This window comes from Eretmochelys imbricata, chromosome 8 (genome assembly GCF_965152235.1).
Source record: "Eretmochelys imbricata isolate rEreImb1 chromosome 8, rEreImb1.hap1, whole genome shotgun sequence".
Classification (NCBI taxonomy): Eukaryota; Metazoa; Chordata; order Testudines; family Cheloniidae; genus Eretmochelys; species Eretmochelys imbricata.
In genome coordinates this window covers 23504732-23515267 of record NC_135579.1, presented here as the reverse complement: position 1 = coordinate 23515267, position 10536 = coordinate 23504732, and positions in this window count along the sequence as shown.

Genomic DNA, 10536 nt, shown 5'->3' with positions numbered 1-10536 from the left:
CCATTAAAAAAAGTAATATTTACTTCTATAACAGCTAGCTTTACTGTGAGATTTAATATTTGAAATGCTTCCTGTAAGTATGGGAAATTTTAACACAGCATAAAAAAAATATACTTTTCATGTTACCCTCTATATGCACCTTTAGCTAGGGGTGTTGCATGAGTAACTTGTTTTAGGGCTCTTTTGAAACACTGAAATGTTGACTGTTAATCAACAAGATCAGCCTTTATAATAAGGCAAGACTAGAAGTTTTCATATCTCATGCAGCCAGAACTCTGCCAAGACTTGAATTCATATTGGCTCCTGTCTGCCGACTAGTGGCAAAAACTTACAGTAGACTAAACTAGTTAGTGTTCTTTCCATCTGAAGGAAGACAGGACTCTGACAGAGGGTGAAAAAGTCAGAAGAAGGAAAGTAGAATTGTGAAGATGTTTGGCTGAGTAAAACAATATGTAGACCTACAGCAGAGCTAAACTATTCTGCATGTAGCTATTAAGGAAAATCCAGAGTGAAAATGTCTAGACTGGGAAACAGAAAACTTCCTCCCAGAAGCAGAGGGCTGTTAACTCAGTATTTCAGTGAGGGGCAAGATTAGTTCTACATTAGAATGCTCTCTCCACAGTAAGAAGATAATTTGGACACATGAGTGTTCCATTTATTTCTACTGATCGAGTTAGCAAATCTAAATGGGAAGCTGCTTGACCCCGCAGCTCAGGCAAAACTAGACTGTGGAGGGGAAACCAAACTGTGACCTAGAGGTAGAAGAGAAGCAGTTTGTCAGCCCTTAATCTCTAGCCGCCATTTGCTTTGTGATGATGTCCAACATCTGGAAAGACTACATTTGTATAAAGCTACGCTAAATACATTCATATCATTAAGCATCAAACCTAGATGGAATAAATAGCAGAACTTCTAACTTTATAGTCCAGATTAGACTTATTTAGTGGAATACACAGATGCTAAGGGCCCGGCTGTCATTTCTTCCCAAGCTTCACTTGGAGCAGGGTCTGGAAGAATGATCTTTACATCTCCCTTTATTCTAGGGTGGGCTACTCTGTCTAACACTCAGCTGCCCACAGCCTTGAAGGGCTGTTCGATAAATCAAGAGTGCAGAATGCAGTGACACTTCAGCCATGTCACCTTTTCCTTGGTCAAATCCCTGCACCAAGGGCTGCAATTAACGTGTGTATGAGGGGAATTTACGTAGAACCATTATATCAGCTCTATGCCATTACAGGCCATGGGAGAAGTGGGACCAAGAGTTGTAATTCTAACCTCTTCAGGAGAAAAGATAAGTTACTCATACTGTAAAAGATGATTGCTAGAACAAACAGTAAATTCATTCCAGAGGGTTAAAACATCACTTGATTAATACAAAACCTTCACCTTGTAGATCTGATTATCTGAATTAAACCCTGAATCTACAGTGTAGTATCTTTTGCAATGCAACGTATGAATTGTCTCACTTCACTGTGTTGCAATGTGATTTATTTTTGATTTCTTGCTCACTGACGGGCAGGGATAAAAGCAGACTCTAGTTACTCTAGATGGAGTCTTAGAGTCCTGCTTCTTTGATTATTTTTATTATTATATGGGAAGGCTCAGCATTTTGGGCTTTAGGGCACTGCAGACAGCCTTTTGAAGAAATTTTCAAAGGTTTAAACACCTCTTTGCTTGGCTTGGTTCCCAAGTCACCTCTAGCCTATGCATTGCCTCCCAAGTTAAAATTCAAAACCTAAATGAAAAGTTATTTATGTTATTTAAGATATTGTCTGACTCATTTCATTGCACTTGGTTAAAATTAATTATGGGCTTTCTTTGTATTGCCTGAAGCAAATTGCAACATTAATTAGCTTCAGACAATTTATTTCAGTACCAACAGCTATGAAAAGGCAATTAAGGGTGAAGAACAGTGTGCCTTTGCCATATCTGCATTATTTCTCCTGGCTAGTTTGATTTGAAACTTTAAGACAAAATTACTCGCTGGAAAGTCAGATACAAGAAATCCCAGCTAAAGCAGGTATAAAAACATCCTTAAGTTCAATTTCTAGCAAGTCAGAATCATTGGATATTTTCCTGACAAACCTTGGGGAGAAACAGAATGAATATTTGAAAGACCAGACACCTGAGAGAATGAACCAGAAAATAGAATTGATGCCACAGAAGATGCTCTGGAAAAAAACCAAGATGGTGGTCTGAGACTGCAGCAGGGAACGTAGATAAAGACCTCAAGGATCTCCTGAAAAAATCTAAGAGGAGTTTAAAGACACATTCAGTAAACATCCAACATCTGGTAACAATGAAAACAGACTTCCTTTTAGCTCTGTCTGCCACCCCATTCAAGTCCAAAGCCACTCTTCATGTTTGACTACCATTTCAAGCCCCATATTCAGCCTGCTCCTTCAGGATTTTGACATTTCATTCAACTGGTGGTCAGTAAGTAACATGTCTGGTTGCTGTAGGCATTGCATTATATAGCAACATGGACTAAAAACCTGGTCCTATTGCAGTCTGGACTGATGCTACACATTACAAAATGTCCAGCCAAAATTCAGCACTTTTCTGGCCTGAAGGTGTTAAACTACAGAAAACTGCGCGCATTTTGATGAGCCATCTCAACCAACTTACATAAAATATACTTAGATCTCCAAGGGAAGTTGTGTTGGATAAATGTTTGCAAGATGTACATTTTAAAAGGTTCCTCTCTGAAAAGGTCTTAGAGATGCCACATCATATTTGATCAGTTTACAGGTCAAGGCTGATGGGATCTAAAAGTCAAGCTGCTTTTTCCTCTTCGCTCAGAGCTCATCATCAGTCATAAGGCTTTACAGGTCAAATTATAACCTCATTCACACCTGAACATTGAAAAACTAGCTTGGTTACATGTGTTCGGACAAGACACAACAACATGTCCGCTGTGTCTGTGTAAAATGGGGATAATGATGTTTACCCACCTTTGAAAAGTGCTGAAATTGATTCACTGACACCCAATGAACATTGCACCCCACAATGCCATTATCACACAGAGCTACTTTTCAGAGTGGAACTGCTCTTTGATACAATAGACTAACCACTCACAAAGCAAATGAACCATTCATTTAAAATTATTTAAATAGCTACATACAAGGACATTTACTATAACATTATGTAATGTGACAAGAGATATTGGGATCCTGACTCTTTTAGGTCCCTTAGAAAAATCCCAATCCTGAATACTTCTTGCTAGTTTAAAATAATCCAATAGATACATGAAACACAAACCCCATTGTCCATGGCTTTTGTCTGGTTACTCCCAGGGTATACAGCATACACCTGTGACTAACAGCAGCTCACTTTGCTTTGAAATCCCTGTTCAAAGTTATTCCCAGTGCAGGAGTCCTTTCATGAGAGAACATAAGGAAAAGTCTCTCTTCTGCGTTGGTTAGAAACTAACCATATTAAAGGATCTGTGTATGGAAAACTCATTGAGAGACGCACAGGTTTTCAGGTAATGTTGAAAAAATGAGACTAATATTATCTAAAAGTCTCTGTCCGCATGCCCTGGCAGTTTCTGCTTTCACTGTGGGTTAGAATATGCCTTTAGGCACAGCCCTGAACAAAGGATGGAGTGGTACAGTTTACACACCATTAGTTGACCCTGGAGACTTCCTTTTGAGTCACAATTTCCTCTCTGCTTCCTCCTTGCTCCAGGTGCAGGGGTAGTTATTTGTTACCCAGCAGTAAACCGCAATACCCCTGCACCAGCTCAGATGTGCTGGCCAGTGAGTAGAAATGGGGTGTGGAACAAAGGTTCCACCATTACCCACCCCTCTGTAACCACCTATGCCAGGAAGAGAGTATATGCAGCACCTGCTTATTCCTGTGTGTCCAGGCCCAAGGTCTGGGTAGCTTATTTAGGGGTGTGTAAAGGGGATTCTTGCTGTGCAGGCATGTCATCCAAGGAGGGTTCATTTCTTATTACCGTAGCAGCTTTATCTTTAAAAAACTTTGCTCACCTTGGACACATACAGAGGTTGTATTTATTTTAAAGGGGTTTCCTCCCGCCCAGCCTGGGAAGATAAATCTGCCAACGTAGCTTGGAGGAGTTATGGAAAAAAAAAACGTATTTGTTCATGTTTTAAATTTAACTTTTCAGATATCTTAGTGCCTATAAATATACTGTTGTAAGAACAGAATTGTTTTTCTAGAGTGTCTTTCACCCTCTATATGATACGGAGATTCCTAGAACAATGAACTGCACAGGTAAACACAACAGCTGTTATATACTGAGTAGCTCTCTCAACCTCTTGGATATTCTTCCCATTCTTACTAGGAAAGGTCATAGTAGTAGTCAGAAATGCTCTGCATGTGACAAACTTGAGTGTGCCTTTGAGACATCTTAGTTATCCAAACGCACTTGATTTCTCTACTGGGACAGCAGATCTATTGCATCCTAAGAATTGTTATAAGTAGGTATACTCTCCCTGCCGTACTACTATGCTACAATATGCCTTTCATTACAAATATATTTGATATGATTTTTTGCATTGTATCCCTTTTTGTGGGTGTAGGATAAATAATGCTCCTGTGACTGGTTTTGAATCAAATGTGGGATCTACCACCACCCACTGGTACCACTACCCAGAATGTGCTAACAGAAACGTTCTAACAGAAAACAGTCTTATTTTTATGCCCTACAAAACTTGTGATATTCAATAGCTTTTCAGTGCACTCACCCCTGGAGCCATCAGCAGGGTAATTTTTCAATCATTCTTAATATGCTGAGTCTGCCCAATACGCTATAAGTCAGTAACTATCAGTGTTGTATTCTGTAGGACTTACAAATCTTGGGGGGGGAGGGGGTCAAACACTGATCATAAGGTAATTCATGGACACATACCTGGAACTTTCAATTGTCACTTTGCCCCACTCACGTTTCAGAGGAAGCATAAATGAGTCAATGAGCAAATGGAAGTCAGAAGGGGTTCTAATGCTGGCTCAGACACTGATCATGATTTGTAATCGTGGGCAAAGTCAAAATCCCTCTGAGGCTCTACATTCCTATCCTCTAAAATAGGGATACTTGCCTACCTCTTAATTTGCAGGATAGGGGAAGATGGCAGAGGAGGGGCAAATAGTAACCTCTTGGTTAATAGTGTAGTGATTTGAAAACAAATTACATATGTATTAAGCACATCCTGAATCTTTAAAAAAAAAAAGCCCACTTCATGGTTTCTGGGGCCTGTTTCTGTGGTCTGTTTCTGCGGTCACAAATAGACTACAAAGAAGCTGCATGCCCTATGCTGGGATACAGAGGGCTTTCTTCCACTATGGATATCGTGCACATAAGAACCTCAGTTCAGAGGTTTTTATGGGATATGTCAAGGGTGGGAGTGGGTGTGGCTAAAGTAAACTCTTTAGGCCTGCATTTCATCTGTAAAATGAAATAGAACCTCCTGGGGCAGGGGGAGGGCTTGTGACGATAAAGGAGTGTTTGTCCAGTTTAAGTTCTTCAGATATATAATTCCTTATACGTAAGGCATTACTATGACATACTGAATCAGCTGAACAAGCAATAAACAGCCATGACACCCCTTCTTAGCCACATATAGTGAAAGTATTATAATAATCTGATTCCCCTGAAGAGGTTTTGCTTTTCTGGTGCTTCTAATTGTTAAGTGTGCATTTAAACTCTAGTTACAAAACTTAAAATATGCCAAACATTTAATTTGTATGAGATCCATTTATTGTGCAGTCCATTGTTCCTGAAATAGGTCTGGAAAGTCTGAACAAAATGTTATGGCTACTATCCATCCACTGGCCATGTTGTGACTATGGCTCTTGCATTTATGTGATTAGGTCAGTTTCAACTGCTGATCCCCACTTTTCCTTAACTTAGGAGGAACTACTAAGAGACGTTTTAGAAGTGGCAAAGGGAATAGATAGAGGGTGATAATTCCTTTCCTTTTGGAAAGGCTTTGAGAAGTCACCCATATTTCTACTAGGTATAGCAATGGCAGGATTGAGGGAGATGAAAATCCTAAATACTCACTCATTTCTGGTATGCTTAACACTGCCACTGGTCCATTATTGCTGATACAAGTGACCCTTTTGGGATTTGGTCAAAGTAAAGATGCTTCTTGGGGGGTCACTGCTGGGAGACCAAATCAAATAGGAATGCGGGGGGGGGGGGAGAAGGGAGAGAAAGAGAGAAATTGTTATGATGAAGCTCTGATTCTGGACAAATTAAAGAAGAAAAAAAAAGTCATGTCTACAGAGGGCAGGCAGCATCCTGACAACTTCACCTTTTTCTCCGAGCAATTTTTACATTTTCTAAAACTACTTGCAAGTTCTTTGGTTGGCTTTTAAGGAAATCTGCTGCGCTGCAGGACCTGTTACCAGCCTTTTGCAAAGAATAACTGGAGCAAACCACAGTATTCATTACACAAAACCTGTGGCCTTAACACCCTAGGAAGTGCTGAACCTACTATTTTAATCCATAGGCTGTGTCAGCATTTCTGCTGCAGCTCTATTCCCTGGCAGCAGCTGCAGTTGGTGTGGGAGGGAGAAGTAATGTTCATCTGATTACTTGGACTGTGTGGGGTTTAAATTCTGATAATAGTTATTTAACCTAAAGATTTTTCCTTTACAAATTAAAATCAAATACTGTCTCCCAGAATTGCCTAAAATCCTTTTTAATAGCTAAAAACAACGCAGGCTAATTATAATGAAGTTGTCCGTTTTAGGGACATATGCAGAATAGTCACAGTCCAAACCTCCAAAAGTTAAATGTAATACTGATTTAAGGTCAGGAATACTGGGTTGTTAAAGCTTTTGACTGAACAACTGTGATCAGAAAAAGTTAACCGCTACTTGATTCAAGTGTGCCTTACTTCTGATGTAAGCATTTACTCCACATAAATGCAATAAGCCTTGTAATGTGGATTTTAAAGCCCTGTGCTTGTTGGGAGAATGGGGGCCTCAAATGCTGTGATCTATATGTGCACACAACCTGGGGAAAACCCCATAATCTAAACTGATAATGCATCTCATACTCTCATAGATTCTCATAGATTCACATGCTCCTCATTTGCAGCTTCTGTAATACCAACCAGTACCACCCCATCTGATCCATTTAAAGTGTACATGATAGGCCACTATGACTATCTTAGCTCTCAGACCACATGAGCTGAGCTTCAAAAACCTACACAGGCTCCCACCATTTCACCACATCAAGTTTCTAGTCTTTGTGTTTAAGGCTTTTTATATCTTAGCCACACCATACATGCCCATCCCATCTCCATTTTGCCAACCAGAGAAAATTGAGTCAAGGGGAGTTAGAGCTAACGGAGTTAGCCCAGGTGAGCTAGGCAGCTATCTTCTGAAAATTCCAGCCTCAATCTGTAAAGCCACTGACCTTCACATCTCTCCTCACCCACTTCTGTCTCAACACTTGTTTGGATGACTCAAGTAAATGATATTGCTGACACACATCCTGCACTAACAAAATCCAAAGAAAAATACAATTGCAAAATGACTGTTTTGATGGTTACAATTGCTACCTATTAAATATAAGATTTTGGGTTGTTTCTTCTTGCTCCCTCCTCCAATTGTTGAGCACTCACTCAAAATTGAGTGAAACAAAGCTAGCTGTGCAGCACAGGGACTATTGTTTATCATTTGTGCACAAAGTACAATATGGTACTGATCCTGTTTGTATTGTAATAGCACCTGAAGGCCTTGTTCTATCCCCATGGAGAATGTTGGCTCTTTGCTTTGTAAGAGACTGTGGGATTCCCTCAGCACAGTGATTTATGAAATTGGTTGTTAGGCTCTAATTTCTATGGACTAACTAGATAATATTTGAGCTGCCTCCAAGTATGTGTGAACCCATCCTATTTGATTTAAAAGACAAACTCTACTTAAAATTGGGAATAGGCAAAAGCAGCAAGGCAGCTAATTTTAAACACTACAGTAGCCAGAGGGTGTCTTTCAATAACTTGAGGTTGTTTTTGTTCTGCACGGATAAAGACAAAACCTTTCAAGCAATTTTTGCTAAACGAACTTGTGGTGAAGTAGTCTGTTTTCTGATCAATAAAGTCAAGTTTTCGATTTGAGTCTTCAATCAAAGAGCCTGGGATTTCAGAAAACTTTCCCTCTAACTCAGTAAGTCTCTGCAAAACATTTTGCTTAGGTGAAACATTTTGACAAAAAAAAAAAAAACACGTGGTCAGAAAAGGTTCCAAGCTGCTCTAGTTAATGCGCTGTAAGCTATACTAAAAACGTAAATGAACAAACAGCTTCAGAATAATATTTATCCTGAAGTCATTCTGCACAACCAGAATATACCTACCTACCCTGATTCTTTCAGGAAAGAGAGTTATTTGACCAATATGCTGGGAAAAGCTAGGCTAATTTTATATTCTGCTATTACACCTGTCAAATCCTTCTGTTGGAGAAGATTCCACTGAACTAAGTGTTATTGCAAGCAGTATGTTACTGAACAAAGTCATATCAATGGCAAAAGGTTGTTTTATTGTCAACATGCTACAGCTTCTGAAAAGGTAGCTTTACAGCCCTATCACAAAGGCTGCTACATTTGTTTGGCTGTGGGAACCATTGCTGATTTGAATGAACTTGACAGGATAGGAAAGAGTGAGCAATAAAACTGAAGTTTATTAGCCCACTTCTATATACTCCCTTATTATTTTAGTGTGATTGTGTAGCGTCAGTTAGGATTTCTCGAACAGTGTGCCTCTTTCCCACTAAGCACCTCTTCCCACACAGGGGGGCAAGGAGAAAGGCAGTCTGCATGTATATTTCAAGTAAATGTTACAGTAGATCCTAGCAGGCGAGAACTGTTCAACCCCTAAATAGGGTTATTAAACTGTAGTGAAGGATGACCACTAATTTTAGATTGAAAGTGTACCTCTTTCACTCTTAGAGCAAGCCAGCTCTCTATATTACTTTACATAAGTTTAAGAAATGCTTATATGACAAGCTACCAGGAAAAGCAAAGCTTTTCCTCTGCTTGGCAGGAATTAGCGAATTTCATTGTATAAGTTGTTTATAAAACAAGGTCTTAGCCCAGCTTGATTGTTTTCTGTCCTTGCAGCATGAGTTATTTTCACATGGAGAAATCAAATGTAATCAAAATCAGATTAATCACTTACTCACTTGACATCAACTCCAAGCCTCTGGCATGTGTCAGATGGGATAGGGCTTTGTATCTCCAGGTCATTTGCTCTTCTTTTAAGCAGAGTCTGATAGTACTACAGTCATTACCCTACTGCTGACTGCAGCTCATTTCCATTTCAGTTAAATGACACTAAGAACCTTTCTCCAGCTATTAAGTTGGCATTTACTGGCCATTAACAAAAAAGAGTGAAAGTAACAAATCAGACTTACCACTTAACATGGGAACCTATACCAAGACCTCCAAAAAGCAAGCACCAAGAGGAGCTCCTCAGACAAGTAAGCAGTCTTGTTTGATTCAAGTCAGCTTTCTGCAGCCCTCCTCTAAGACTGTTCCTCCTAGAAAAAAAACGTGGGTGGGCAAACAGCCCACTCCTTTTATGATTCCTCATGCTCTGAAGAGGAAAGTGTCAATCATTATCATACAATTTTACTTTTAAATCAATTAGTAGCAAGACTGAGTTTGGTTTCAATTGTAGCTATCCTTTGATATTGCACTAGTTGCTGAAGTCTCCCCCATGCCAATTAGTCAGAGGGTTAACTTAAATGGTTATTGAAGAAATAACCATGTTGTGAATCACCTCATTGTTTTCACTGGCTAGTGTAGCCTGTACGTATTGCTGTCACTTACAGACTTTGCCTGAAGTTCAGCTCAGCAGAGTCCATCCTTCACCATCATTTGATTTTATGTTATTGGTTTAAAAATCTCAGGATTTTTTAAAAAGGGGAGTAGTAATTGCTTAATAAATATTTTCTGCAAAACAAGGTTATGCTCTCAGCTGGAATAGTATGATTACTGCATCTCACAAAAAGGGACTGCACAATCAGGAGGCTCAAAGGGTAATAAGAATGATGGGGCACAAATGAGAGAAGATTGAAAAGTGGCTAAGGAAAATGTATATTAAAAGGTAGATGAGAGACCGGAGGCAAGACACTCCTTAAAGCAACAGCAAGGGGGAAAAAAAATTGAATTAGGTGACAAATTCAGAATAGACAGTAGGAAATGGTTTATGTTATTCAGAATGTAGAGGCCAAGAACTCATCTGGACTTGGTAAGTGACTGGACATTTACAGCTCATGTTTTTAACCTTCAGAAGTTAAGCCTTTTGGAAGCAATGTGAGAATTGCTTACTAGCTTCAGCTGGTCACCACCCTGGAGGCGGACACCAGGGCTGGAACAAGCTGTCCAGCATCTGTTAACTGCAGGGTTTCTTGTACCTTTGTCTAGGTGGTCTGGTGCTGGCCACTATTCAGGCAGGCTACTGAACAAGATGGATCATGGCCAGTATTGGAGCTCGAATGCAGTGCAGTTGCTCTAATACCTAGTGCTCATTTAGCCAATTATGAAGCTCAAGACCACCA